This window comes from Musa acuminata, chromosome BXJ1-10 (assembly GCF_036884655.1).
Source record: "Musa acuminata AAA Group cultivar baxijiao chromosome BXJ1-10, Cavendish_Baxijiao_AAA, whole genome shotgun sequence".
Classification (NCBI taxonomy): Eukaryota; Viridiplantae; Streptophyta; class Magnoliopsida; order Zingiberales; family Musaceae; genus Musa; species Musa acuminata.
The window spans coordinates 14,611,242-14,638,344 of record NC_088336.1 but is presented as its reverse complement, the minus strand read 5'-3'; positions in this window follow the sequence as shown (position 1 = coordinate 14,638,344).

The following is a 27,103-nucleotide window of genomic DNA, read 5'->3' as shown; positions in this document are numbered from 1 at the left end:
ATTGCACCAGGAGGTGCAACCGCCTAGGCCAGGAGGTGGCACCGCCTGGGCTAAGCCTCCTAGCGAGACTGGGCGGTGCAACCTCCCTAGCCGGGAGGTGGCACCGCCAGAGCTCAGTCTTCGAGCAAGACTGGGCGGTGCAACCTCCCTGACAGAGAGGTGGCACCGCCTGAGCTCAGTCTTCGAGCAAGACTGGGCGGTGCAACCTCCCTGACAGAGAGGTGGCACCGCCTGAGCTCGGTCTTCGAGCTCTGCCAGGCGGTGCAACCTCTCCAGTCAAGAGGTGCAACCGCCTGATCCCGGAATTCTGGGATTTGATCGTTTTGAGCTCCAAATTTGAACTGGGTTGGGGCCTATAAATACCCCACCCATTCAGCACTGAAAAGATACAGACCTACACCGAAATCTTGATCTTTTCTGTGATTCTAAGAGCTCAAAAGTGTTGTAAAGCCTTTAAGTCTCCTCCTTCTGTTCTTCAAGTTTTTGAGTTGTAAAGTGAGGAGAGAAAGGTCTGTAAAGGTTGTCTCCTGAGCCTGTCAAAAGGAGAGAAACTGTAAAAGGGCAGTTGGCCTTCGCCTATTGAAGGAAGGCCTCTAGTTGACGTCGGTGACCTCGTCGGTGGAGGAAGCCAAAAGTGGAGTAGGTCAAGACTGACCGAACCACTCTAAATCTCTGGTTTCGTTTATTTTGAGCACTTTATCATTACTGCAAACCTCCTTCATAACTACTGCTCTCTGCGCTTTTACGAACAAGTTCTAAGTGCTGTTCTTTCCGAATCTGCATTCAGACGTAAATCGGTGTTTTCGTACATTACAGTTTACGTTTACGTTTTAATTCTGCAAAACTGTCTTCTATGCCTTCACGAACAAGTTTTTAAGTGCTGATCTGTCAGAATCTGCTTTCAGACGTAAACCAGCGTTTTCGTACGATATTTACATTGCAGTTTACGTTTACGCCTTGATTCTGCAAAACTGTCTTCTACGCTTTTACGAACGAGTTTCTAAAGTTCAGATCCCTTTGAAACAGCGTCTAGACGTAAAATTGCGTTTAGACGTAAAACTTCTCAAACTGTGTTTAGACGTTTTAGACGTAAACTGAGTTTAGACGTAAATCTGCGTTTAGACGTAAAACTGCGTTTAGACGTAAATCTGCGTTTAGACCTAAAACTGCGTTTAGACGTAAATCTGTGTTTAGACGTAAACTGTGCTTAGACGTAAACTGCGCTTAGACGCAAACTGTGTTTAGACGCAAACTGCGCTTAGACGCAAACTGCGCTTAGACGCAAACTGTGTTTAGACGCAAGCTGCGCTTAGACGCAAGCTGCGCTTAGACGCAATCTGCGCTTAGACGCAAACTGCACTTAGATACAAACTGAGAATTAGCTTTTGCATCATAATAGTTTTTATTGAACGAACGCAGCTTTTGGTTTTAATCGCTGTAAGATTTCCGCTGCACTAATTCACCCCCCCCCCTCTTAGTGCTCTCGATCCTAACAGACTTATCCCTCCTGGATAACTATCCTGTTGGAGCAACATCTCTCTTCGTTTCGGAGACCACCATCCCCTTGGGCTACTCTAATTTGCTGAACAAACCGTGCATTGTTCTACCTCCTGCAAACGCATTTGCTAGATTGCGACTCCATGTCAATGCAGCCCCCGCTGCACCACTTAAGGCCTAGTAACATGTTGAACTCGTTGCACACTTCAGCCTCCTATGGATGTATCATGCCGAAGAGAAAGTTTCAATGTTCTATGGCATCGAGTTTCGGTCGCCTTGGGATGGCCGTGAATATTCCATCATCCGCATACAGGCCCCTACATGAGTACCGAATTCTTCGAGTTAGCAATTCCCCTCACCTTTGTGAGCTTTGCACAACTCTTTCGGTCGCTGAGCAACCCATTCCACCTTGCATGGTCTCATCCTTTACCAAGCGCCTCGCTTGCCTTGAGCACAATCAAGTATAGTTGTCAACGTTGAGCCGTAGCTCAAACTTAGCCATCCCAACCTTTGTGCACTCTGTATTCTTCCAAACTTGCTTGTTCTAATGGTGCCTCTTGCGTGAAGGGTTGGTCATTCCTCTGAATGCCAATCTCAAATGCTCACTCCTCCGAGCGACTCCTTTTCCCTACATCTCCATGCTCGTTTTCCCCCAAACGATCATGCGTGTGCTGATAGCCCTCAACGCAACCCCGCTAGGTCCCCCACATTTGCATGCTAAGTGTTTATATGAGTGCTTGTCCTGCTTTGATACCATCTGTCACGGACTTAGCTAGTTTCGCCTAAGTCGTGCAGCACCCTTGCGTGTCCATCCGCAAAAGTCAACCTCCTTGAAGCCTCTCATGGTCCCTTAGGACCCACAAAGGAGAAAATGGGTTAGAGAAAATGCCTCACTTGGGATCCACAAGAAAACATTTCCGAAAACACTTTATAGACAATACAAATTACAAACAGACTTTACAAGCTCTGAATAGTTGCACAACAAAGGGTCAAAATGATCCATTATAGTCTGAAAATCTCTCACAAGTGTCCATATGACACAACCTTTATTTACAAGCCTAAAGTGGCCACCAACCCAACTAAAATGGGACTATTAAGCCTTCGGCCATCCCTCTACATGCTGTGCAAAGCATGAACATACCAAAAGACACGGACATACATAAGCATTACATCAAACATCCTATTTAGAAGTTTGTCTATGACAACCTATTGGGTCACTGTTTGGGCTTTGCACTTGGCCCAACATATCCCAAACTTAGGCCCAATTGGCCCATAATTGAGTTGGTCTAATTATATTCTAAACCGACTCAACTAGACTCTAAAATAACTCAATCTAGACATAATCGATTATAAGAGAATCGATTATAAGAGAAACCTTGACTTATCAGACTTATTTAGCCTAGTGTATGTCTTAGAATTCATAGTTAGCACATAATTGAGATTGGAATTGGGCTAACTCAATTAGGAGTCAGTTGGGTCTATATAAAGACTATGTTGGGCCAAGTGAAAAGGCCCAAACAATGACCTAAGAGGTGGTACCGTCGTGGCACAGTATCTAAGACTATGTCAGGTGATGGTACCACCCAATGTCAAGTGTCAAGTGATGGTACCGCCTAGTGCAGTGTCATTGTTAGACTAACACTAGCGGTGGTACCGCCCAGCACAGGTGGTGGTACCGCTCGTACCCAAGAAACCCAGGATGAGATATTTTTAGGCTCCAAGTTTGAATCAACTTGAAGCCTATAAATACCCATCTCATCCCTGGTTAACATACACAAGCACATAGAGCTTAAAAGTGGAAAAATGCTGTTGTAATCACTTGAGAGATCCCCTCCTATAGTTTAAGTTTTGAATTCTATTTAGGGAGGAGTGTATGCTTGTAAAGGTTGACTCCTCAACCTGTGAAAAGGAGAAGAGGGGTTTAAAAGGGTAGTTGATCTTCTCCTGATGAAAGAAGATCGTTAGTGGATGCCGGTGGCCTCGACGGAAGAGGAATCGATGGAGTGGATATAATTCACGACGACCAAACCACTTTAAAAATCTAGTTTACGTTTTTTTTGAGTAATTTACTTTAACTGTAAACTACTTTACTTGCAAGCTGCCTTCTTATTGCTTTCAAAGTTAAGAATTTCTGAGATCGGTTTTCAACATAAGAAAGATTTTCTAAACCGATGTGATTTTACCACTGCACTAATTCACACCCCCCTCTTAGTGCCGACTCATTTCTAACAGTTGTTATCAGAGCTACGTATTTCTCATTTAGTTTAACACCTAAGAGAAATTACTCTTTTTAGCTTTCAAGAGGGTCACTCTCTCATTCGTCCTCCCATGTTCAATGGGATGGACTACGTATATTAGAAAACTCGAATGAGAGTTTTCTTGCTTTCATTGAATCTCGATTTATGGAATATAGTCGAATTTGGTTTTCAAATGTCTTCTCTTCAAATGAACAATTAGAATGAGTTGGAGAAGAAGACTTTCTCTTTAAATGCAAAGGCTATGAATGCCTTATTTTGTGCCTTAGATAAAAACGAATTCAATCGGGTTTCTACTTGTGAAACGACTTTCAATATTTGGTACATTCTTAAAACCACATATGAAGGCACTAGTAGAGTAAAAGTTTCGAAGATTAACTTTTTGATACATGATTTTGAATTGTTTCATATGAAACCAAGCGAAACTGTTGTTGACATGTACACCCATTTTACGGATGTCGTCAATGGTTTAAAAGCACTTGGTAAAAGTTTTTCGGATTTTGAACTTGTAAACAAAATTTTATGTTCTCTTCATAAGAACTAGGATTCAAAAGTAACTATCATACAAGAGGCAAAATACTTAAACAAACTTCCACTCGAAGAACTAATTGGGTCTTTAATGACCTATGAAATAAGTTTTATGACACATGCTGAATAAAACGAACTTGAGAACAACCTTTCAAAGAACAGGAAGAATTTTAGACTTGTACAATCGAAGACCACTTGAGCATAAGCTCAAGTGATGGTGAACTTGAACTCCTCACTATAAAATTTAAAAATATTTATTAAATAAGAATTAAAGAATAAAAATGAACTTAAAAATAAGTTTCTAGAAGAGAGCACTCAAAGTGACTTGGGACGAAACGAGTGCATTCGAAGACGAGGAGCAAACCGATGAAGACAAAGTGGCGAACTTTGCTTTGGTGACTCTCGTCAATGAGGTAAACAACTCAAACAAAACTCCTTTAGTTTACTTTGAAATTATATAATGCTTTTCATGAGTTATTGTTAATTTAGTTTAGAAAAAATTATTTTTCTTAAAAATTACATGTTTAATAATGTAATGAAAATACAAATAATTGGGATCATGCTAGTAATTTTGAAAATGATAATGAAAATTACATGTTTTATATTAAAGGAATAAAATGTTAGATTTAAATCTAAAGATAACCCTTTTACAGTTTCACTTCTTTTGACGGGCTTAGGAGACAACCCTTACAGAATTTCCTTTCCTCTCTTAACATATTAGAACTTGGAAAAAAAGAGGAAGAAGAACTTTCAACTCATACAACACTTTTGAGCTCTAAAAATCATAAAGTAAAATCAGAATTTCGGTAGTTTTTTTGGGTGCCCTTTCAGTGCTGAAAGGGTGGGGTATTTATAGGCCCCAACCCAGTTTGAATTTGGAGTTCAAAACTGTCAATTCCCGGAATTCCGGGATCTGGCGGTTGCACCGCCTGACTGGGGCGGTTGCACCGCCTGGCAGAGCTCGAAGACTGAGCCTCTGGGCGGTGCCACCTCTTGTCAGGGGCGGTTGCACCTCCTGCCATAGCTCGAAGACCGAGCTCAAGCGGTGCCACCGCTTGACTGAGGCAGTTGCACCGCTCAGCCAGAGCTCGGAGACCGAGCCCAGGCGGTGCCACCTCTGTCAGGGGCGGTTGCACCTCCTGCCAGAGCTTAGGCGGTGTCACCGCCTGACTGAGGCGGTTGAACCGCCTGGCAGAAATCAAGGTCCGAATGGGTTGATCCATTCGACCCAATTTGGGTTTTTCAAGGGCCCAATTGCCCCAAGATTAAGTTAATGGGATCACCTCTCATTTCCAACTTAATCATTATGCTAACTATGATATTTCCTAAGATATTTACTACAACTTGCTCTGGTGCGTTAATCGCTTCTTCCGGCGAGCTTCCGGTGAACTTCCGTCGATCATCCGATGAACCCTCGGTGATGCTCCTGCGGACTTCCGGCAAACTCCTGGACTTGCGACGATCCACTTGGTGTTAGGATTAAGAGCACTAAGAGGGGGGGTGAATTAGTGCAGCGGAAAACCTTCTTCTAAAAATAAAAACTGCGTTCGTTCGTTAAAAGTGATTTTGGTAAGAAAGCCGATTCATAAATCACTTTAACTTTTGTTTAAGCAAGATGCAGCAAAGGTATAAATGTAGTTTGCAGTTATGATTCTAATCAGATAGTAGGCGCAAACTGAAATATGATATTCGTACGAAAAAACTGATTTACGTTTAAATCCTGATTCATAAATCACTTGATTAAGCGAGATGCAGTTTAAGCAAGGATATAAAGGCAGTTTGCAGTTATGATAGAAATCAAAACATAAACGCAAACAGAAATATGATGATCATACGACAAAACTGATTTACGTCTAAACGCAGATTCGGAAAGTGCAAAGCTTGAAACCCGATCGTATATGCGCAGAAAGCAGTAAGCTTTATATGAGGTTTGCAGTAAGGATAATATGCTCAAAGTAAATGCAAACCGAGATTTAGAGTGGTGAGGTCAATCTTGACCTACTCCACTTTTGGCTTCCTCTACCGACGAGGTCACCGACGTCAACTAGAGGCCTTCCTTCAATAGGCGAAGGCCAACCACCCTTTTACAGTTTCACTCCTTTTGATGGGCTTAGGAGACAACCCTTACAGAATTTTCTCTCCTCTCTTTAAAGCTCAGAACTTGGAAGAAAAGAGGGAGAAGAACTTTTGGCCTTTACACCAATTTTGAGCTCAAAAAACATAGAACAACATCAGGATTTTGGTGTATATGTTGTTGCCTTTCAGTGCTGAATGGGTGGGGTATTTATAGGCCCCAACCCAGTTTGAATTTGGAGCTCAAAACTGTCAATTCCCGGAATTCCGGGATCTGGCGGTTGCACCTCCTGACTGGAGCGGTTGCACCGCCTGGCAGAGCTCGAAGACTGAGCCTCTGGGCGGTGCCACCTCTGTCAGGGGCGGTTGCACCTCCTACCAGAGCTCGAAGACCGAGCTCAGGCGGTGCCACCTCTTGTCAGGGGAGGTTGCACTGCCCAGTCTCACTCGGAGACTGAGCCCAGGCGGTGCCACCTCCTAGCTGGGGCGGTTGCACCGCCCAGTCTTGCTCGGAGACTTAGCCCAAGCGGTGCCACCTCCTGGCTTGGGCTGTTCAACCGCCTAGCAGAAATCAGGGTCCGAATGGGTCGATCCATTCGGCCCAAATTGGGTTTTTCAAGGGCCCAATTGCCCCAAGATTAAGTTAATGGGATCACCTCTCATTTCCAACTTAATCATTGTGCTAACTACGATATTTCCTAAGACATTTACTGCAATCTTGCTCCGGTGCATCAATCGTTTCTTTCGGTGAACTTTCGTCGATCATCCGATGAACCCTTGGTGATGCTCCTACGAACTTCTGGCAAACTCCTGGACTTGCAATGATCCACTTGGCAAGTTCCAACGAGCTTCTTTAGCAAGCTCATGGACTTCTCGGATTTGTTCCCGCAGAACCTCCGACGATTGTCCGAACTTCCGTCGAACTCTCGAACTCCCAACGTGATCATTGTCTTGACTCTGGCGCAACTCCTACTGCATATCTTACTTTCATCGTAGTTAATCCTGCACACTTATCTTAACATATAGATTAGATAACAAATGACAATTGACTTCATCATCAAAATCCGAGATTCAACAATCTCCCCCTATTTGATGATGACAATCAATTGATAATGGAGTTAACCTTAACTCCCCTTGTTTATATGCCATACTTGAGATAAGTCATTCTTGAATTCAAACCCTTTGAATTCAAGAGACATATTGATAAGTTAAAATCATTTAAAATTATCAATACTCCCATCATGATTCCCATCATGATGTATCTCTCTGAAGATGATGTCAAGGCTTGACATTCATTTTCAAATTTCACATTTCAAGTTTGAATGATGGTAATCATATATCAACATGTAAAACTACGAAGTAAGATTTTGATATACTTACATGATGCACACATTTCAAATGTTTTAGCAATTATCGCATTTCATGGTAAGATATCAATATGTAAAATTACGATGCAAGTTTTTTTGATATCTTGACATGATACAAACAAGGCATAATGCAAATTATAGCAATCATAGCATCTATTCATATATCTCTTGGTGATACAAGCATGGCATCTATTCATATATCTCTTGGTGATGCAAGCATGGCATTAATACTCATATATTTCTCCCCCTTTGTCATCAACAAAAAACATGGTAATTGTGATAGCAGGAGAACAATAAGCGAATTTTGAGCATAAGTGTGATAGTTGTTCATGCCTTTACATGTTATTTTCCAAGCATATAAAGGAAAGCATGATACATAGATTGCTTTGAATACTTCTTCCTTTTTATTTGTTATAATCTTTTTGCATGAAGGAGGAAGGCCATTTGTGATACCAGCTATTTGTGAGTTTACTTTGAGTGAAATTAAAACTGATGAGAGATTAAATCATGAAGTTAAAGTCGATGAGAGATTGAATCATGCTTCATTTTTACAGGTATCAAGAGATGTATGTGAAACAAATCTTTGCAAGTAAAAACACTATCATCTATATTTCAAGATGGAATTTATAAGCAGGAATCATTTCATCAATTCCATTTCAGAAAAATATTTTTCATATAATAAGTGTATGAGAAAATCCAATTTTTAGGATACCAATTGTTAAGCGAATCCGAAAATGAAATTAACACGTTCATGCATTCGGACAAGACTATGCTATACAATCATGAAGACAAAACATGCTTATTGTTATGGAAATTTTTGTATACAACACATAATTTCCAACATGTTATTTAGGCATGTAATGATAGTCAAGTGATTTGATCATTCAATAAAGTCCAAAAAATAATTTTAACTAGTTTATGTGTTCGGACACATCAACATTCCTAATTCTCTTCTTATGAAATCAAATTGTTCTTCATTTAGAGGTTTTGTAAAAATATCAGCTAGTTGATGTTTAGTATCAATAAATTCTATGATTGCATCATGATTTGTAACATGATCTCGTATAAAGTGATGTCTAATATCAATATGTTTTGTTCTTGAGTGTTGTATAGGATTTTTCGTTAAGCATATTGCACTTGTGTTATCACATTTAATGGGAATATTTTTAAGATAAATTTTATAATCTTCTAAGGTGTTTTTCATCCATACAACTTGTGCACAGTATGCACTTGCTGCAATATATTCAGCTTCGGTTGTTGATAGTGCAATCGAGTTTTGTTTCTTAGATGACCAGGAAACAAGGGCATGTCCTAAAAATTGACATGTTCTTGATGTGCTTTTTCTATCTAGTCTACAGCTAGCAAAGTCCGCATCAGCATAAGCAATTAACTCAAGATTCACTGATTTTGGGTACCATAATCCTAGATTTGTGGTACCATTTAGATATCTAAGTATTCTTTTAACTGCTTTGAGATGAGATATCTTAGGGTTTGATTGAAATCTAGCACAAAGTCCTACACTGAAAATGATATTTGGTCTTGTTGCAGTGAGGTAAAGTAAACTTCCTATCATACCCCTATAAGTTTTTTGATTGAAGCTTTCTCCACTTGCATCAATTTCTAACTTAGTAGAGGTGCTCATAGGAGTGATAATAGCTTTTGAGTTATTCATATTAAACTTTTTCAGCAAATTCATAGCATATTTAGTTTGACTAATAAAGATGTCATTGCTTAGTTGTTTGATTTGTAAGCCTAAGAAGAATGTTAATTCTCCCATTAAACTCATTTCGAATTCAAGACTCATGGTTTTAGCAAAAGATTCACAAAGAGATTCATTCGTAGAACCAAAGATAATATCATCAACATAAATCTGAACAATGAGAAAATTATTTTCAAAATTCTTGATGAACAATGTAGTATCAACCTTGCCTTTTGTGAAATTATTTTCAATAAGAAAAGAACTAAGTCTCTCATACCAAGCCCTCGAAGCTTGTTTTAAACCATAGAGAGCTTTAGTTAATCTAAACACATGATTAGGGAGGCTATTATTTTCAAATCCAGGAGGTTGTTCAACATAGACTTCTTCGGAAATAAAGCCATTAAGAAAAGCGCTTTTAACATCCATTTGAAACAACTTAAAATTATTGCTACTAACGTAGGCAAGGAGCATCCTTATGGCTTCTAATCGAGCCACAGGAGTGAAGGTTTCTTCGTAATCGATACCTTCTTCTTGGTTGAAACCTTTGGCCACTAATCTAGCCTTGTTTCTAACCACGATACCATATTCATCTTGCTTGTTTCTAAAAACCCATTTAGTACCGATAACTAAATGGTCATTTGGCCTAGGAATAAGCTTCCACACCTCATTTCTCTCAAATTGATTTAATTCATCTTGTATTGCGATAATCCATGAATCATCTTTCATGGCTTCGTCAATACATTTGGGTTTAATTTGGGAGAGAAAAACGGCATTGACACAAAATTTTTTAAGATAAGATCGTGTTTGAACCCCCTTTGATGTGTCTCCTAAGATTAGCTCCTTAGGATGAGCATCTACATACTTCCAATTCTTGGGTAAGGATGTTTCGGAAGTGGATGCATCCAAGTTGCTAGTTGGAGACGGGGTTTCATTTAAATTCAAGGAATCAAAATTAACATCATAATCAAAATCGTTTTTCCTGATTTCGAAAATCTCTTTGAAAACAACATGAATGGATTCTTCAATAATTAAAGTTCTTTTATTGAACATACGAAAGGCTTTAGAAACTGAAGAATAACCAAGAAAGATTCCTTCATCGGATTTAGCATCAAATTTTCCTAAGTTATCCTTTTCATTCAAGATAAAACACTTACACCCAAAGACTTTAAAATATGAAACATTGGGTGTTTTGTTGTTCCATAACTCATAGGGAGTTTTGGTGAGTAAGGGTCTTACTAGGACTCTATTCAAAATATAGCATGCAGTGTTTACGGTTTCGACCCAAAAATATTTGGGTAGGCTATGTTCATTCAACATGGTTCTTGCCATTTCTTGTAAATTTCGATTTTTTCTTTCTACTACTCCATTTTGTTGAGGATTTCTTGGAGTAGAGAAATTATGGTTGTATCCATTGAGTTCACAAAATTCTTGGAAATCATGGTTTTGAAATTCACCACCGTGATCACTTCTAATTGACGAAATCATAGAACCCTTTTCATTTTGAACAAGTTTACAAAACTTGGTAAAATATCTAAAGCATTCATTTTTCTATTTTAAGAAGTAAGTCCAAGTGTATCTGCTATAGTCATCCACAATGACGAAGGCGTATTTGCTACCTCCTAGGCTTGATGTAGAGATTGGTCCAAACAAGTTCATATGGATCAATTGTAAGGGCCTAGAGATGCTTATTTGATTCTTAGATTTGAAACTACCCTTATTGTTGTCTCCGAAGGTGACATAGCCTTCGTCTATGCTAGTGAGCTTAGAGAATTGAGATGGATCTCCGGTCATATGCCTTGAGCATCCACTATCAAGGTACCATCTCTTGCTCCTAGCTTGCGATGGTATAGGTTTCTACAAGAAAGGATGATCTTTAGGTACCCATTTGCTTTTGGGTGCCTCAAAAATAGATCTACATTATTTATCATGTTGCATAGAATTTATCATGATTCCTTTAGGAACCCAAATTAATTTGTTCGGACTAATTTTCTTGAATGGACAATAATACGTTTTGTGTCTAAGTTTACAACAAAAGTTGCATTTGCTTTGGTGTCGAATATGTAAGATAGGGCCTTTTATGAAGGTGGTTGGATTTTGGTGAGGACTTCTCACAAATCCAATTCCACTTCTTTTGGGAATGTGACCCTTGTTTGCAAGGATCATGTTCAAGGACTTGCTACCAACCTCGAATTTCTTCAAGGTGTCTTTAAGTAGCAAGTTTTCCTATCGGAGAGTTTCTAGATCATGACATTTTATGCATGAACCTAAACTATCATGATATTCAGTCTTTAACTTATTGAAATTACAAGTAAGGCTATCATGCTCCTTTTTTAGCAATTTGTATTTTCTACTAATAATATTGCATTCATCAAATAAGTCATGGAAGGTATTTAATAATTCATCAAATGATAAATCTGCATCTATTAAATTCGTTACCTCCTCTCCGATGGCCATTAAGGCGTAATGAGCAACTTGCTCGGTGTTGGACTCCTCTTCTTCGGACGCGCTCGAGTCATCCCATGTTGCTTTGAGCGCCTTCTTCTTTGATGTTCTCTTTTTGACTTGGGACAATCACTCTTGTAGTGTCCCAGTTTTTTGCACTCATAGCAAATAACTTGGTCCTTCTTGGGTTCAAGTTTATTTTTTGTGTCATTCTTAAACTTGTTTCTTTTAATGAATTTTTTAAATGTTCTTGTTAGAAGTGCCAAGTCATTGTCACAGTCCTCATCACTTGAGTTTTCTCTCAAGTGGTCTTCTGAAGTTCTAAGTGCCATATCCTTCCTGTTCTTTGGAAGGATGTCTTCTTGCTCTTCATGAGCTTTGAAAGTCATCTCGTAGGTCATTAATGACCCGATTAGTTCTTCAAGAGGGAAGTTGTTTAGATCTTTCGCCTCTTGAATAGCAGTGACTTTAGGATCCCAACTCTTAGGAAGGGATCTTAGAATCTTATTTACGAGCTCAAAATCCGAAAAACTTTTTCTGAGTCCTTTTAGACCATTGACGACATCTGTGAAACGGGTAAACATGTCGCCAATAGTCTCACTCGGTTTCATCCGGAAAAGTTCGAAAGAATGTAACAAAAGATTGATTTTTGACTCATTCACTCTACTTGTGCCTTCGTGAGTCACTTCGAGTGTGTGCCAAATATCAAATGCGGTTTCACAAACCGAAACATGGTTGAACTCGTTTTTATCAAGCGCACAAAATAAGGCATTCATAGCCTTTGCATTAAGAGCGAAAGCCTTATTCTCCAATTCATTCCAATCGATCATTGGAAGAGAAGACTTCGAAAATCCATTTTCGACAAGATTCCAAAGTTCAAAATCTATAGAAATAAGAAAGATCCTCATTTGGGTCTTCCAATAGGTGTAGTCCGTCCCATTGAACATGGGTGGACGTGTAATAGAATAACCTTCTTGGTTTCCGGTGTATGCCATCTCTCTTGGGTTTTAATCCATTTGAGAGTTAACCCCGCTCTGATACCAATTGTTAGGATCAAGAGCACTAAGAGGGGGGGTGGGGTGAATTAGTGCAGCGGAAAACCTTCTTCTAAAAATAAAAACTGCGTTCGTTCGTTAAAAGTGATTTTGGTAAGAAAGCCGATTCGTAAATCACTTTAACTTTTGTTTAAGCAAGATGCAGCAAAGGTATAAATGCAGTTTGCAGTTATGATTCTAATCAGATAGTAGGTGCAAACTGAAATATGATATTCGTACGAAAAAATTGATTTACGTTTAAATCCTGATTCGTAAATCACTTGATTAAGCAAGATGCAGTTTAAGCAAGGATATAAAGGCAGTTTGCAGTTATGATAGAAATAAAAACGTAAACGCAAACAGAAATATGATGATCGTACGACAAAACTGATTTACGTCTAAACGCCGATTCAGAAAGTGCAAAGCTTGAAACCCGATCGTATATGCGCAGAAAGCAGTAAGCTTTAGAGGAGGTTTGCAGTAAGGATAATATGCTCAAAGTAAATGAAAAAGAAGATTTAGAGTGGTTCGATCAATCTTAACCTACTCCACTTTTGGCTTCCTCTACCGACGAGGTCACCGATATCAACTAGAGGCCTTCCTTCAATAGGCGAAGGCCAACCACCCTTTTACAGTTTCACTCCTTTTGACGGGCTTAGGAGACAACCCTTACAGAATTTTCTCTCCTCTCTTTAAAGCTCATAACTTGGAAGAAAAGAGGGAGAAGAACTTTTGGCCTTTACAACCATTTTGAGCTCAAAAAGCACAGAACAAGATCAGGATTTCGGTGTATATGTTGTTGCCTTGCAGTGCTGAATGGGTGGGGTATTTATAGGCCCTAACCCAGTTTAAATTTGGAGCTCAAAACTGTCAATTTCCGGAATTTCGGGATCTGGTGGTTGCACCTCCTGATTGGAGCGGTTGCACCGCCTGGCAGAGCTCGAAGACTGAGCCTCTGGGCAGTGCCACCTCTGTCAGGTGCGGTTGCACCTCCTGCCAGAGCTCGAAGACCGAGCTCAGGTGATGCCACCTCCTGACTGAGGCGGTTGCACCTCCTGCCAGAGCTCGAAGACCGAGCTCAAGCGGTGCCACCTCTTGTCAGGGGAGGTTGCACCGCCCAGTCTCGCTCGGAGACTGAGCCCAAGCGGTGCCACCTCCTGGCTGGAGCGGATGCACCGCCCAGTCTCGCTCGGAGACTTAGCCCAGGCGGTGCCACCTCCTGGCTTGGGCGGTTCAACCGCCTGGCAGAAATCAGGGTCCGAATGGGTTGATCCATTCGGCCTAAATTGGGTTTTTCAGGGGCCCAATTGCCCCAAGATTAAGTTAATGGGATCACCTCCCATTTCCAACTTAATCATTGTGCTAATACGATATTTCCTAAGACATTTACCACAATCTTGCTCCGGTGCGTCAATCGCTTCTTCCGGCGAGCTTTCGGCGAACTTCCGTCGATCATCCGATGAACCCTCGGTGATGCTCCTGCGGACTTCCGGCAAACTCCTGGACTTGCGACGATCCACTTGGCGAGTTCCGACGAGCTTCTTTGGCAAGCTCGTGGACTTCTCGGATTTGTTCCCGCAGGACCTCCGACGACTGTCTGAATTTCCGTCGAACTCTCGAACTCCCAACGTGATCATTGTCTTGACTCCAGCGCAACTCCTGCTGCATATTTTACTTTCACCGTAATTAATCCTGCACACTTATCTCAACATATAGATTAGATAACAAATGACAATTGACTTCATCATCAAAATCTGAGATTCAACACTTGGCGAGTTCCGACGAGCTTCTTTGGCAAGCTCATGGACGTCTCGGATTTGTTCCCGCAGAACCTCCGACGACTGTCCGAACTTCCGTCGAACTCTCGAACTGCCAACGTGATCATTGTCTTGACTCCAGCGCAACTCTTGTTGTATAACTTACTTTCATCGTAGTTAATCCTGCACACTTAAAACAAAACTTTGATTGAGACAATTAATCCTAAGCAATTAACCAAGTTGTCCGGCATGTCATTGGTCCCTCGACGCTTCGTCCGATTCTTCGGCGCATCGTCCTTTCCTGCAGCCTATTGCCCAATCGGCCAGTTGACTCCGCAACTCCGATATCCTTGGCACAATACCTGCTCTTCTTGGCCCGATGCCCGAGTCCATGGCCCGAAGCCTTCTGTCGATACGTCGACCGATCCACCGGCCCGACATCCAATCTTCTGACATGTTCCTCCGGCACAACATGATTTTCCTGCTTTAATTATCTCATCCTGATCGAAGCATCCTGCGTCACTCATAACGTAGATTAAATAATAAACATATATCAAGTAGTTTCATCATCAAAATACGAGATTCAACAGGGTGTAAGAAGGAGGTTGATCTTCGCCTATTAAAGAAAGATCGATAGTGGATGCCGGTGGCCTCGCCAAAAGAGGAATCAGCGAAGTGGATGTAGGTCATGATGATCGAACCACTTTGAAATCTTGTTTGCATTTTACTTTAAGCAATTTATCTTTACTACAAACCACTTTACCTCCTTACTTGCTTTACATTCAATATGCTCTTACTTTGCTTTCAAAGTTAAGCATTTCCGAAATCAGTTTTATCGTACGAAAGAGTTTTATGAAACTGACATAATTTACCGCTGCACTAATTCACCCCCCCTCCCCTCTTAGTGCCAACTTGTTCCTAATAGTTGGTATCAGAGCCTCGTATTTCTCATTTAGTTTAACACTCAAGATAAATGACTCTTTTTTGTTTTCAAGAGCCACTTTCTCTCATTCATCCTCCCTTTTTTAATGGGATGGACTACACTTATTGGAAAACTCGAATGAGAGTTTTCTTGCTTTCGACTGATTTAAATTTATAGAATATGGTCGAAAATAGATTTCAAAGGTCTTCTCTTCTAATGAATGATTGGAATGATTTGGAGAAGATGATGTTTTCTCTAAATGCTAGAGCTATGAATGCTCTATTTTGTACCTTAGACAAAAACTAATTTAATCGGGTTTCTATGTGTGAAACGGCTTTTAACATTTGACACATTCTTGAAACCATACATGAAGGCACTAGTAGAGTAAAAGTTTCGAAGATTAATCTTTTAATGCATGATTTTGAATTAATTCATATGAAACCAAGCGAAACCATTGGAGACATGTACACCCGTTTTACGGATGTCGTTAATGGTTTAAAATAACTTGGTAAAAGTTTTTCGGATTTTAAACTTGTAAACAAAATTTTATGTTCTCTTTGTAAAGATTGGGATTCAAAAGTAATTACTATATAAGAAGCTAAAAAACTAAACAACCTTCCACTCGAAGTACTAATTGGGTCTTTAATGACCTATGAAACGAACAATGTGGTAAAAAAAAAAACTCGAGAACCACCTTCCAAAGAACAGGAAGGATTTCAGATTAAGAACAATTGAAGACCACTCGAGCATAAGCTCAAGTGATGATGAATTTGAACTACTCATGAAATTTATAAAGTTAATAAAATAAAAATTAAAAATAAAAAGAACACAATAACTTACTACGAACGCAAGAAGAGGAAAGAACTATGGGATGAATCGAGCTCCTCCGAAGACGAGGAGAAAATCAACAAAGGCGAGGTGGCAAACTACACCATATCGCCTTTCGACGATGAGGTAATCAAAATGCCCTTAGTTTATTTCAAAATTACATGATGCTTTTTATGAATTATTTTTAATTTAGTTTAAAATAATATTTTTCATGAAAATTACATGTTTAAAAATGAAAATGTAAAAAAAATATGATCATGCTAGTAATCTTGAAAATGATAATAAAAATTATATATTTTATGTTAAAGGAATAAAATATTATATTTAAATCTAATGATAATCTTATGTATGGTTTTGAAGTAAGAATGTGTATTTTGATGATTTCCATATGGCTTTCCGATTTTGATTGAAGATGTCTTATGAAACCATGCTTGATGTTTTAATGAAAAGGCTAAAAGGTTTAATATCATGCTTAATGGGTTTATATTTAGAAATGATGCATGATGTTCTTTGTGATTTATGGATTATCGATTTTTATCGTAATAAAAGTTGCTTTTTTGGTTTTAAAAATAATACATGGCTTTTGTATGGAAATTAAGCATGAAAGTTTAGATTCACCTAAAAAGAAAAATGCATGACTATAATAAACAAAATGAACTTGATTGAAAATGCTTTATGTTTGATGAAATCATTTTCAATGATGCATAATGATGTAATAAAAATATTAAAATTTTTGGTACCATGCTTGGTGATTTTATACTATGCATGAGATTTAAAAATGATGCATGATGATTTTTGTGATTTATGCCTTATTGATCTTTGATGTAATAAATCTTGCACTTTCGATTTTAAACATTGATTCATTTATTTATTTGGCATAAATGAAATAAATCACATGAATTGAAATAACTAAAAAGAGGAAAGGTTTCTCCTTGAAAATTTTATTTTTCCCTACTTTATCAATTTTTCTAAAAAGGAGATTAATGAATCTATTTATATCAATTTTATGAATCTCTTGAAAATGATTTTGATGATTTGAATTTGAATGAGTTTTATCAAAATCATGATCTTGATTTCTTGGATTTAATACATTAGATTTTTTTTTTTAATCAAGATCTCTTCTTTGTATTCCAACAATTTTTTTTTGGGTATTTTATTTAAGAGGAGGTTTAATATATAAATCATGTCTTTTGGTATTTATATGATCTTATCTCTCATGACATGATTTATTTTTGTATAACTTCTTGTATTCATCACCCAATTAATTTTTCTTGATGAGATGAAATGAATGTGATGAAATAAAAATATGCATGAAATATGGGATGCAATGTAATTTGACATTTAGATACCATCATGATTTAAATTCTATGATTTGTTGCTAAAATGATGTATTATAAATGTTGATTTAATGTTTGGTATCATGAATACTTTAAATGATGAATGTTTGGTATCATGATCAAAATGTTGATAAATGCTTAAAAAATTTAATGTCTTAGTATCATGTATGATATGGTCATAATGATGATTGATTTATTTATTTATAGTATCATGCATGAAAAATGAAATGTAAAGTTTTAAAATTGTGTATGTTTTAATTTTAAACTATTATGATGCACAAACATATTGAAATAAGATTGATACTTTACCTTTGTCATGCTTTGAAAATTGTTGTAAAGGGAAAAAGAGATACAAAATTGTATTCTTTCCCTTTTTTTTTACAATGACAAAGGGGGAGATAGCTAGCTTGCACAAGTCAAGAAAATGTAAAAACTTGCAACTTGCACATTGCTAAAGGAAGCAAGAATCGCTAGCTTGCACACTTCAACAAGAAAACTATCTTGCATTTGCTTTCAAAATATTTCTAGCTTACATTTTTAAAAAATGATGTAAAAAAATTGCTAGCTTGCATGATGTAGAACTTGCTCTCTTGAACATCACATAGACTTACAAGCTTCCAATCTCAAGAGAAGCAACATTGCTATCTTGCTTATCTCAAGAAGCAAAATATGCTAACTTGCACATCTAGCAAGATTTACAAACTTGTATATTTCAAGAAGCAAGAGTTGCTTTCTTGAACATCTCAAAATTGCTAGCTTGCATGTTTTAAAATGTTATAAAATTATTGCTAGCTTGTATGATGATAAAATTGAAGATTATGTTTAGTATATGATGATTTGACATTATATCCAAACACTTGATAGTTGGAATTTCACCTTCTTGTTGATGACAAAGGGGGAGAAGTATGATCATTTTATGTATGATGACGTGTTACAAATATTCATGATGAAATTTGCAACGACTTGAATTTAGCTTGAATTCAAGATTCTATCAATATGGCATATTGATAGGGGGGAGTTTGTTTAAACTTCAGGAGTTAAGATTAACTTCGTTATCGATTGGTTGTCATCATAAAAAAGAGGGAGATTGTTGAATCTCGGATTTTGATGATGAAACCAATTGATAAGTGTTTATGATTTAATCTACATTTTGAGTGACGCAGGATGCTTCGATCAAGGAGAGACAATTAAAGCAGGAAGAATCATGTTGGGCCGGAAGAAAACGTGTTAGAAGATTGGACGTCGGGCCGGAGGATCGGTTTACGTATTGACAAAAGGCTTCGGGCCATGGATTCGGATATCGGGCTAAGAAGAGCGGATATTATGCCAAGGATATTGGAGTTGCAAAGGTCAACTGGCCAATTGGGCAATAGGCCATAAGAGAGGACGATGCACCAAAGAATCGGACGTGGCATAGTCTTTGAGACTATATCAAGCGGTGGTACCGCCCAAACACAGTCTCCGAGAGGCTAGCCGATGGTGGTACCGCTAGTTTGGGCAATGGTACTACCCAGTGTCAAGTGTCAGGCGGTGGTACCGCCCAGTGCAGTGTTAGTGTAAGACTGACACAAGCAATGGTACCACCCAACAAAAGCGGTGGTACCGCCTGTACCCAGGAAACCCGGGATGAGATATTTTTAGGCTCCAAGTTTAAATCAACTTGAAGCTTATAAATACCCCTCTCATCTCTAGTTAACATACACAAGTACAAAGAGCTTAAAAGTGGAAAAATGATGTTGCAATCACTTGAGAGATCCCCTCCTATAGTCTAAGTTTAGAATTTTGTTTAGGGAGGAGTGTGTGCTTGTAAAGGTTGACTCCTAAACCTATGAAAAGGAGAAGAGGGGTAAAAAGGATAGTTGATCTTCGCCCGTTGAAAAAAGATCGTTAGTGGATGCCGGTGGCCTCGATGGAAGAGGAATCGGTGGAGTGGATGTAGGTCATGACGACCGAACCACTATAAAAATCTGGTTTGCATTTCTTTTGAGCAATTTACTTTAACTGTAAACTACTTGCAAGCTGCCTTCTTATTGCTTTTAAAGTTAAGCATTTCCGAGATCGGTTTTCAATGTAAGAAAGATTTTCTAAACCGACGTGATTTTACCGCTGTACTAATTCATCCCCCCTCTTAGTGCCGACTCGTTCCTAACAGATATATCATCGAATCAGACTCATCTAGTAACAAAGGTGTTGACTTAATCGAACATCATGGTTGGTTGAGTCTCTCGAGGCCATGATGGTTCGGAAGCCTAAAAGGACAAGAATTATAAGAAGTTGTGAACGATAAGAGTTGCCTACCTTTTAGGCTTAGTGTGATTGGTTGAGTCCCTTGAGGTTACACTAAGACGCTAATTGGATCCCGATTCCTACTAGAAGTCTACCGGAGACTTCCGTTTCATGTGTTGAGAGTGTCACGTGACTCGCTAGAAAAATAGTGGGAGTAGATTAAGATCGAAGTCCATATCTTATTTGTTTATTTTTCTGCAACATCTGCATGTTATTTATTTCTCCTGCATCTGTATTTTCAGAAAATGTCACTTTCAAATCCCTTACGTGGCATACTTAATGTCAACCATCTCACTGGTCCGAATTATACGGATTGGCTCCATAACTTGTGAATTATTCTCACGGTGAAGAAAATCACGTACATCCTTGATATAGTAATGGCTACTATTGGGAAATCTAGGGGGCGACATCACATGCAAAGCGGAAGAACAAAAAAATAAATTCCCTAATTCCCAAAGATGTGTTCATCGTTATGCGAAGATTGGTGTGTAAAATCCGTGAAACAGAAAACTGTGTATATTAAAGATTGTATTACCTAGGGAGATTTCCAGGAGAGAGTAAAGAAGGTCAAACACCCTCCTCTCTAGTAGTGACCCACATAGCAGGGTTGCGACGATGCTCATCAAAGCTCTAGGCTTGCTCCGAGGAGGAGAAGGGGAGGAGAATTGGAGAAGGCAACAAAAAAGGCTCTAGCCTATGAACTATAAGGAATGAGTCGGCACTAAGAGGGGGGTGAATTAGTGTAGCAGATAAAATTACATCGGTTCAAAATCTCATTGTGATTAAACCTGTTTTGGAAGATGTTAACTCGAAAACATACGGAAGAGTGTAGTGGATGTAAAGCAAGTAAGGCAGTTTACAATTAAGGTAAATAGCAAAACAGAAATGCAAACCGAATTATAGTGGTTCAGTCGTCGTGACTTACATCCACTCCACCGATTCCCCTTCCTTCGAGGCCACCAACATCCACTAGCAATCTTCCTTCAATGGGCGAAGATCAACCACCCTTACAACTCGATTCTCCTTTTGACAGGTTTAGGAGAGAACCTTTACAACCCCTATAACCTCCTCTCTTATACTTCACTAACACTTAGAGTTTGAGAGTAGTTCACACAAGATTACAATAGCATTTTCTTTCTTTTTCACTCTCAATTCTTATGTGTGTTAACTAGGGATAAGAGGGGTATTTATAGGCCTCAAGTTGATTCAAATTTGGAGTCTAAAAATGTCTCATCCTAGGTTTCCTAAGTACGGGCGGTACCACTGCATTTACTGGGCGGTACCATCGCCTGCAGCACTGACACTGTGCCTGACACCCTACCACTAGGTGGTACTATCACCTAATAGTCTCTCGAAGACTGTGTCTGTGTGGTACCACTGCCTGACATAGTCTCGAAGACTATGCCATGATGGTTTCACCTGTTGGGTCATTGTTTGGGCCTTTTACTTAGCCCAACACAGTCCATACATGGGCCCAATTGGCCCCTAATTGGGTTGTCTCAATTTCAATCGCAATTATGTACAAACTATAAAATTTAAGATATTTACTAAGCTAAACAAGTTTATGAGTCTAGGTTTCTTCCGTCGAGCTTCCGGCAATCTTCTGGCGAACTTCCGATGATCTCTCAGCAATGTTCCAACGGGCTCCCGACAAGCTCTTGGACTTCACGAGAATCTTCTTGGCGAGTTCTAATAAGCTTCTTTGTCAAGCTCCTAGACTTCTCGGTCAATTCCGGTAGAACTTCCGACGAACGTTCGGACTTCTGACGAACTCTCGAACTCCCAACGAAATCGCGTTCTTGACTCTGAGACTTCATTTTGCTTTATGCCTTGCTATCATAGTTAATCCTGCATAGTTAAAACCTATTTCGATATAGACAATTATTACTAAGCTAATCAAATGTTGTCTAGCATGTCATTGGTTCATTGACGCTTCGTTTGATTCTTCGATGCATCGTCCTCTCTTGTGGCCTATTGCTCAATCGGCTAGTTGACCTCTGCAACTCCGATTTCCTTGGTGCAATATCCACTCTTCTTAGCTCGATGCTCAAACTCATGGCTCGAAGGCTTTTGTCGATACGTCAACCGATCCTTTAGCTCGACGTCCAATCTTCTGACATGTTTTTCTCCAGCCCAACATGATTCTTCCTGCTTTAATTATCTCTCCCTGATCGAAGCTTCCTATGTCACTCAAAATATAGATCAAATTATAAACATATCAATTGGTTTCATTATCAAAATATGATATTCAAGTTTTTTATGATGATAACCAATTGATGACGGAGTTAACCTTAACTCCCCCTATCAATGTGCCATATTGATAAAACCTTGAATTCAAGCTGAATTCAAGTCAAAGCAAATTTCATCATGAATATTTGCAATACTTCATCATAAAATTATGCATATCATGATCATACTTCTCCCCCATTATCATCAACATAAAGGAGAAGTGCATTTAGCAAGTTTCAAATCATTGCATTATAAACATAATCTCAAGTTTTAGAGATGTATAGAGTTTAGCATGCTTGCTAGCAAGTTATTGAAAAAGAATGCAAGATAGCATTTTTGCCTCTTGTTGAAGTGTGCAAGCTAGCAATTCTTGCTTTCTTTTGCAATGTGTAAGTTGGAAGTTTTGCTTCTTGAGATAGGCAAGATAGTACTTTTACTTCTCTTGAGATTGCAAGATAGCAATTCTTGGTAATGTTCAAGATAGCAAGTTCTACATCATGCAAGCTAGTGAATTTTATTACATTTTAAAACATGCAAGCTAGTAATTTTGAGATGTTCAAGAAAACAACTTTTACTTCTTGAAATATGTAAGTTAGCAATCTTTGCTTCTCTTTTGAGATGAACAAGTTAGCATATTTTTGTATTTTCTTGACTTGTGTAACTTAACAAACATTGCTTCATTTAAGATTTGCAAGATAGCACTTCTTGCTTCTCTTTTGAAATGAGCAAGCTAGCAATTTTGCCTCCTTTTGTGATGTGCACGCTAGCAATTCTTTCTCCCCCTTTATCATCGGCAAAAAGAGGGGAATAACAATACAATAGTGTAATTCATTTCCCTTTACTACAATCTTCAAATCATGACAAGGATAGATAATAAAGATGAAAAATCAAGTCATGAATGTCAAAACAATTTTTCATCATGAATATTTCACCATTGCATGCATCATTATCATAAGTTGAAGTATTGCATGCATAATACCAAATCATCATTCATAAGTACATCAATATTCCAATCATTATTTCAATCATAAAAAATGAGAGATCAAGTCTAAAATTCGAGAAATCAAGATCATGATCCGAAAAATGTATAAGAAGAATTTATGCATTTGAGAGCTCTAACATGTCTAAGTTTATCATTCAGGCTAGCAAATTTGGTTCCCTTGAGATGCTAGCTATTTTCTTTCCCTCTTTTGTCATTATAAACAAGAAAGAAGAAGGGAAGAATATATAATGGTGTAAATGTTCAAGTCATCAAAAAAATACAAAGGTGTCATATAAAAATCATGACATGAAAAGTATTAATATCAAATCATGAATGTCACAGGACATGATTTATTTCAACAAATCATTTTATTTTTATAAATGACAAAAAGAAATATAGGCGATTAAATGATATAATATCTTGATTCATGCATAAGAAATCTCAAGTTATAAATCTCAAAAAATCAAAATAAAGCTCATTCAAATTCAAATCATCAAATCATCAAAATTACTTTCAAGAGATTCAAAGTGACATAAACAACTTTATCAATCTCTTAGTGAAAACTCAATAAGATAGAGAAAAAGAAATTTTCAAGAAAAATGCTTTCCTCTTTTTAATTGTTTTAATTTATAGAAGTATGCCTTTTTCATTTATGCCAAATAAAAACATGCATCATCGTTTAAAACCGAAAAAGAATTTTCATTATGGCAAAGATCGATAATCCATAAATCACAAAAATTATCATGCATAATTTCGAAAGTTAAACTCATTAATCATGATAACAAACCTCTTAGCATTTTCATTAAAACATCAAGCATGGTTTCATTGAACATAAGGCATCTTAAATCAAAATCGAAAAGCAATACGGAAATCAACATAATACCTATTATTGCTTCTTAAACATAAGATTAATTTTACTAGGTGTACAAGCATCATGTTGTTGAATTTTCATAAAACATGCAATTATCATGATCTTTTTTTCAAAATAGCTAGAAAAAGAAGCATGATATAATTTTTTTTATTTTTTATTTTTAATTAATTTAAAACAACTCATGAAATGCATCATGTAATTTCAAAATAAACTAAAGGGATTTTGATTACCTTGTCATTGAAAGCCGTTAAAGCGTAGTTTACCACCTTGCCTTTGTTGGTTTGCTCCTAATCTTTGGATGAGCTCGATTCGTCCCAGAGTGCTTTCTTCTTCTTGTGTTCATGGCAAGTGGTTACATTCTTTTTAAGTTTATTTTTATTCTTTGATTTCTGTTTTAAGAATTTTTTAAGCTTTATAGTTAAAAGTTCAAAGTCATCATCACTTGAGCTTTCGCTCGAGTGATTTTCATTTGTTCTAAGTGCTAAATTCTTCCTGTTCTTTGGAAGGTTATTCTTAAGTTCATCATGTTCAACATGTGCCATAAAACTCATTTTATAGGTCATTAAAAACTTAATAAGTTCTTTGAGTAGAAAATAGTTCAAGTTCTTTGATTCTTGTATTGTTGTTATTTTTGAATCCTAATTTTTAGAAAGTGATCGTAAAACTTTATTAACAAGTTCAAAATTTGAAAAACATTTGTCAAGTACTTTTAAATCATTGACGACATCCGTAAAACAGGTGTACATGTCAATAATGGTTTCGCACAGTTTCATTCGAAATAGTTCAAAATCATACATTAAAAGATTGACTTTAGACTCTTTATCTCTATTCGTGCCTCGGTGTATGATTTCAGGAGTGTGCCAAATATCGAAAGCCATTTCACAAGTAGAAATCTGATTGAATTTATTTTTGTCTAAGGTGTAAAATAAGGCATTCATAGCCTTTGCATTTAAAGAAAATGTCTTCTTCTCCAACTCATTCGAATCATTCATTGGAAGAGAAGACTTTTGAAAACCAAATTCGACTATATTCCATAAATCGAGATTCAACAAAAGCAAGAAAACTCTCATTCGAGTTTTCCAATATATATAGTCCGTCTTATTAAACATGGGAGGAGGAATGAGAGAGTGACCCTTTTGAAAGCCGAAAAGAGCCATTTCTCTTGGGTGTTAAACCAAATGAGAAATAACGAGGCTCTGATACCAATTGTTAGGAATGAGTCAGCACTAAGAGGGGGGTGAATTAGTGCAGCAGATAAAATTATGTCGATTCAAAATCTCATTATGATTAAACCCATTTCGGAAGATGTTAACTTGCCAAAGACGGAAGTTTGGACAATCGTCGGAGGTTCTACGGGAATAAATCCGAGAAGTCCATGAGCTTGCCAAAGAAGCTCGTTGGAACTCACCAAGTGGATCGTTGCAAGTCCAGGAGTTTGCCGGAAGTCCGTAGGAGCATCACCGAGGGTTCATCGGATGATCGAGGGAAGTTCTCCGGAAGCTCGCCGGAAGAAGCGATTGACACACCGGAGAAAGTTGGAGTAAATGTCTTAGGAAATATCGTAGTTAGCACAATGATTAAGTTGGAAATGGGAGGTGATCCCATTAACTTAATCTTGGGGCAATTGGGCCCCTGAAAAACCCAAATTGGGCCGAATGGATCAACCCATTCGGACCCGGATTTCTACCAGGCGGTTGAACCGCCCAAGCCAGGAGGTGGCACTGCTTGGGCTAAGTCTCTGAGCGAGACTGGACGGTGCAACCGCCCCAGCCAGGAGGTGGCACCGCCTAGGCTTAGTCTCCGAGCGAGACTGGGCGGTGCAACCTCCCTTGACAGGAGGTGGCACCGCCTGGGCTCGGTCTCCGAGCTCTGGTTGAGCGGTGCAACTGCCTCAGTCAGGAGGTGGCACCGCCTGAGCTCAGTCTTCGAGCTCTGGCAGGAGGTGCAACTGCCCCTAGCAGGAGGTGGCACCGCCTAGAGGCTCACAGTCTTCGTGCTCTGCCAGGTGGTGCAACCGCTCCAGTCAGAAGGTGCAACCGCCAGATCCTAGAATTCCAGGAATTGATAGTTTTGAGCTCCAAATTCAAATTGGGTTGGGGCCTATAAATACCCCACCCATTCAGCACTGAAAGGGCACAAAACATACACTGAAATCCTGATCTTGTTCTATGATTTTTAGAGCTCAAAATTGTTGTAAAGGCCAAAAGTTCTTCTCCCTCTTTTCTTCCAAGTTCGAAGCTTTAAAGAGAGGAGAGAAAACTCTGTAAGGGTTGTCTCCTAAGCCCGTCAAAAGGAGTGAAACTGTAAAAGGTTGGTTGGGCTTCGCCTATTGAAGGAAGGCCTCTAGTTGACGTCGGTAACCTCGTCAATGGAGGAAGCCAAAAGTGGAGTAGGTCAAGATTGACTGAACCACTCTAAATCTCAGTTTGCATTTATTTTGAGCATATTATCTTTACTGCAAACCTCCTCTAAAGCTTACTGCTTTCTGCACATATACGATTGGGTTTCAAGCTTTGCACTTTCCGAATCAGCGTTTAGACGTAAATCAGTTTTATCGTACGATCATCATATTTCTGTTTGCGTTTACGTTTTGATTTTTATCATAACTGCAAACTGCCTTTATATCTTTACTTAAACTGCATCTCGCTTAATCAAGTGATTTACGAATAAGCATTTAGACGTAAATCAGTTTTTTCGTACGAATATCATATTTCAGTTTACGCCTACTATCTGATTAGAATCATAACTGCAAACTGCATTTATATCTTTGTTGCATCTCGCTTAAATAGAAGTTAAAGTGATTTACGAATCGTCTTTCTTACCAAAATCACTTTTAACGAACTAACGCAGTTTTTGTTTTTCGTAGGTTTTCCGCTGCACTAATTCACCCCCCCCCCCCCCCCCCCCCCTCTTAGTGCTCTTGATCCTAACAATTGGTATCAGAGCGGGGTTAACTCTCAAACGGATTAAAACCCAAGAGAGATGGCATACGTCGA